Consider the following 5,435-nt stretch of genomic DNA (forward strand, 5'->3'; position numbering starts at 1 on the left):
CGTCCGTTCGGCGCTAGATCAGATCTTCCGCGATTTGAATCGCCGCGAGTACGACTACATCATCCGTGTTCTTTGTAACGCTTCCGCTTAGCGATCTTCAAGGGTATGAAGATGCTCTCCCTCTCACGCGTTGCTAGCATCTCCTAGATTGATCTTGGTGATTCGTAGGAATTTTTTTGATTTACTACTACGTCCCCCAACAGTGGTATCATGAGCTAGGTCTATGCGTAGATTCTATGCACGAGTAGAACACAAAGTAGTTGTGGGCGATGATTTGTTCAATTTGCTTACCGTTACTAGTCTTATCTTGATTCGGCAGCATTGTGGGATGAACCGGCCCGGACCAACCTTACACGTACGCTTACGTGAGACTGGTTCCACCGACCGACCTGCACTTGATGCATAAGGTGGCTAGCGGGTGTCTGTCTCTCCCACTTTAGTCGGATCGGATTCGATGAAGAGGGTCCTTATGAAGGGTAAATAGCAATTGGTATATCACCGTTGTGGCTTTTGCGTAGGTAAGAAACGTTCTTGCTAGAAACCCATAGCAGCCACGTAAAATCATGCAACAACAATTAGAGGACGTCTAACTTGTTTTTGCAGGGTATGTTATGTGATGTGATATGGACAAAAGGATGTGATGAATTATATATGTGATGTATGAGATTGATCATGTTCTTGTAATAGGAATCACAACTTGCATGCCGATGAGTATGACAACCGGCAGGAGCCATAGGAGTTGTCTTAATTTATTTATGACCTGCGAGTCAACATAAACGCCATGTAATTAATTTACTTTGTTGCTAACCGTTAGCCATAGTAGTAGAAGTAATAATTGGCGAGACAACTTCATGAAGACACGATGATGGAGATCATGGTGTCATGCCGGTGACGATGGTGATCATGCCGTGCCTCGTAGATGGAGATCAAAAAGGCGCAAGATCATATTGGCCATATCATGTCACTTGATGAATTGCATGTGATGTTTATCATGTTTGCATCTTATTTGCTTAGAACGACGGTAGCATAAATAAGATGATACCTCACTAAAATTTCAAGAAATGTGTTCCCCCTAACTGTGCCCCGTTGCGAAGGTTCGTTGTTTCGAAGCACCACGTGATGATCGGGTGTGATAGATTCCAACGTTCGCATACAACGGGTGTAAGCCAGATTTACACATGCGAAACACTTAGGTTGACTTGACGAGCCTAGCATGTACAGACATGGCCTCAGAACACAAGAGACCGAAAGGTCGAACATGAGTCGTATAGTAGATACGATCAACATGGAGATGTTCACCGTTGATGACTAGTCTGTCTCACATGATGATCGGACATGGCCTAGTCGATTTGGATCATGTATCACTTAGATGACTAGAGGGATGTCTATCTGAGTGGGAGTTCATTAAATAATTTGATTAGATGAACTTAATTATCGTGAACTTAGTCAAAAATATCTTTACAATATGTCATGTAGATCAAATGGCCCACGCTAATGTTGCCCTCAACTTCAACGCGTTCCTAGAGAAAACCAAGCTGAAAGACGACGGTAGCAACTATACAGATTGGGTCCGTAACTTGAGGATCATCCTCATAGCTGCCAAGAAAGCATATGTCCTTGAAGCACCCATTTTCCCAGCAACTCAAGACGTTATGAACGCCTGGCAGTCGCGTAGTGATGATTACTCCCTGGTTCAGTGCGGCATGCTTTACAGCTTAGAACCGGGACTCCAAAAGCGTTTTGAGCAGCACGGAGCATATGAGATGTTCCAAGAGCTGAAAATGGTTTTGCAAGCTCATGCCCGGGTCGAGAGATATGAAGTCTCCGAAAAGTTCTACAATTGTAAGATGGAGGAAAACAGTTCTATCAGTGAGCATGTACTCAAAATGTCTGGGTTGCACAACTGCTTGTCTCAGCTGGGAGTTAACTCTCGGATGACTCGATCATTGACAGGATCCTCCAGTCGCTTCCACCTAGCTACAAGAGTTTTGTGATGAACTACAATATGCAAGGGATGGAGAAGTCCATTCCTGAGTTATATTCAATGCTGAAATCAGCGGAGGTGGAGATAAAAAGGAACATCAAGTGTTGATGGTGAATAAGGCCACTCGTTTCAAGAAGGGCAAGGGTAAGAAGAACTTCAAGAAGGACGGCAAGGGAGTTGCCGCGCCCGGTAAATCAGTTGCCGGGAAGAAGCCAAAGAATGGGCCCCAAGCCCGAGACTCGGTGCTTTTATTGCAAGGGAAATGGTCACTGGAAGTGGAACTGCCCCAAGTACTTAGCGGATAAGAAGGCCGGCAATACCAAAGGTATATATGATATACATGTTATTGATGTGTACCTTACCAGCACTCGTAGTAGCTCCTGGGTATTTGATACCAGTGCGGTTGCTTATATTTCTAACTCAAAACAGGAGCTGCGGAATAAGCGGAGACTGGCGAAGGATGAGGTGACGATGCGCGTCGGGAATGGTTCCAAGATCGATGTGATCGCCGTCGGCACGCTACCTCTACATTTACCTACGGGATTAGTTTTAAACCTCAATAATTGTTATTTAGTGCCAGCTTTGAGCATGAACATTGTATCTGGATCTCATTTAATGCGAGATGGCTACTTATTTAAATCTGAGAATAATGGTTGTTCTACTTATATGAGAGATATGTTTTATGGTCATGCCCCGCTGGTCAATGGTTTATTTTTGTTAATCTCGAACATGATTTTACACATATTCATAGTGTGAATGCCAAAAGATGTAAGGTTGATAATGATAGTCCCACATACTTGTGGCACTGCCGCCTTGGTCACATTGGTGTCAAATGCATGAAGAAACTCCATGCAGATGAACTTTTGGAGTCTCTTGATTACGAATCATTTGACACGTGCGAACCATGCCTCATGGGCAAAATGACCAAGACTCCGTTCTCCGGAACAATGGAGCGAGCAACCAACTTATTGGAAATCATACATACTAATGTGTGTGGTCCAATGAGCGTCGAGGCTCGCAGTGGCTATCGTTATGTTCTCACCCTCACTGATGAGTTAAGTAGATATGGGTATGTCTACTTAATGAAACACAAGTCTGAGACCTTTGAAAAGTTCAAGGAATTTCAGAGTGAGGTAGAGAATCAATGTGACAGGAAAATAAAGTTCCTACGATCAGATCGTGGAGGAGAATACTTGAGTCATGAGTTTGGCACGCACCTAAAGAAATGTGGAATTGTTTCACAACTCACGCCGCCTGGAACACCTCAGCGTAATGGTGTGTCCGAACGTCGTAATCGCACTCTATTGGATATGGTGCGATCTATGATGTCTCTTACCGATCTACCGCTATCATTTTGGGGTTATGCTTTAGAGACTGCCGCATTCACTTTAAATAGGGCTCCATCAAAATCCGTTGAGACAACACCGCATGAATTATGGTTTGTGAAGAAACCTAAGCTGTCGTTTCTGAAAGTTTGGGGATGCGATGCTTATGTCAAGAAACTTCAACCTGAAAAGCTCGAACCCAAGTCGGAAAAATGCGTCTTCATAGGATACCCTAAAGAAACTATTGGGTATACCTTCTACCTCAGATCCGAAGGCAAGATCTTTGTTGCCAAGAATGGATCCTTTCTAGAGAAAGAGTTTCTCTCGAAAGAAGTATGTGGGAGGAAAGTATAACTTGATGAAGTACTAACTCTTGAACCAGAAAGTAGCGCAGCTCAGGAAGATGTTTTTGTGGTGCCTGCACCGACTAGAGAGGAAGTTAATGATGATGATCATCAAACTTCGGATCAAGGTACTACTGAACTTTGTAGGTCCACGAGGACACGTTCCGCACCAGAGTGGTACGGCAACCCTGTCCTGGAAATCATGTTGTTGGACAACGGTGAACCTTCAAACTATGAAGAAGCGATGGCGGGCCCGGATTCCAACAAATGGCTTGAAGCCATGAAATCCGAGATAGGATCCATGTATGAAAACGAAGTATGGACTTTGACAGACTTGCCCGATGATCAGCAAGCCATAGAGAATAAATGGATCTTTAAGAAAAAGACTGACGCAGATGGTAATGTGACCATCTATAAGGCTCGGCTTGTCGCTAAGGGTTATCGACAAGTTCAAGGGGTTGACTATGATGAGACCTTCTCACCCGTAGTGAAGCTAAAGTCCGTCCGAATCATGTTAGCAATTGTCGCATTCTATGATTATGAGATATGGCAAGTGGACGTCAAAACGGCATTCCTTAATGGTTTCCTTAAGGAAGAATTGTATATGATGCAGCCGGAAGGTTTTGTCGATCCTAAGAATGTTGACAAGGTATGCAAGCTCCAGCACTCAATCTATGGGCTGGTGCAAGCATCTCGGAGTTGGAACATCCGCTTTGATGAGATGATCAAAGCGTTTGGGTTTACGCAGACTTATGGAGAAGCCTGTGTTTACAAGAAAGTGAATGGGATGTAACATCCCAAATTTTCAATTTGGAATGTTATACATAGATCATCATTGCATATCATGTTTTATTGCATTTTGACAAATCCTCGATCAATCCTAAGCAACTCAAGGACCCTCGGAGAGAGTTGGGGATTTTTCTTAAATTTTCATATTTGATTTTCGTCAAATAATAAGACGAGGATTTTGGTTTTAATTATTTTCTCTCCAGAAAAATATTTCATTTTAAATAAACGAGAGGAGAAAACATGACTTCTCCAAAACAATTGAAATACTGGAGGAAAAATGTTAAAATCATTATTTGGAATTTATTTGCAATTTTTATTGCATTAAAAATATTGCATGTTTTCAAAATATTTATTTTGATTTAAAAAAATGTTCACCCTATTCTAGATTTTCTAACTAGACGGGGAAATTTTATTTCATATTTTTCTGATTTTTATTTATTTTTCTACGTATTATTTTCCGCGGAACTTATTTTTAAAAAAAACTGCGCCCGCGCGCCGACTGGGCCAAAGGCCCAGCCCTGCCGCCCCGTCGTCTCCGTCCCGGAGACGGGATCGCCGCCCGGCGCCCCCTTCCCCAAGCCTCGGACCCCCCCTCCTATATATATAGCCCCCCTCTCTCTCTCCCTCAACCCGCAAGCCGCCGCCGCCGCCCGCATCGCGCCGTTCGCCGCCGCCGCCGCTAGCCGCGCCGCCGCCGCCGGGAGCCGCCGCCCTCGCCTCGCCCGCCCCTCGCCGAGCCCCGCACCCCGCCGCCGGAGTCGCCGCCCCGCCGGAGCCCCTCGCCGGAGCCCGACGAGGTACTGCCCGCCGCCTGTTGACTTTGCCGGTTTTCGTTTAAAAAAAAAACCTTCGTTAAAAAAATCCCTAGATCGGTTTTTTTTTGGTTTTATTATTTTGCGAGCGTTCACCGAACCGTTCGTTTTAACGAACGCGTTCGTCGGTTTTCTCTGATTAACGAACGTCCGTTATTTAACCGTTCGACCGTTTTTCTTT

Source organism: Aegilops tauschii, chromosome 3, assembly GCF_002575655.3.
Source record: "Aegilops tauschii subsp. strangulata cultivar AL8/78 chromosome 3, Aet v6.0, whole genome shotgun sequence".
In the NCBI taxonomy this organism is placed as follows: domain Eukaryota; kingdom Viridiplantae; phylum Streptophyta; class Magnoliopsida; order Poales; family Poaceae; genus Aegilops; species Aegilops tauschii.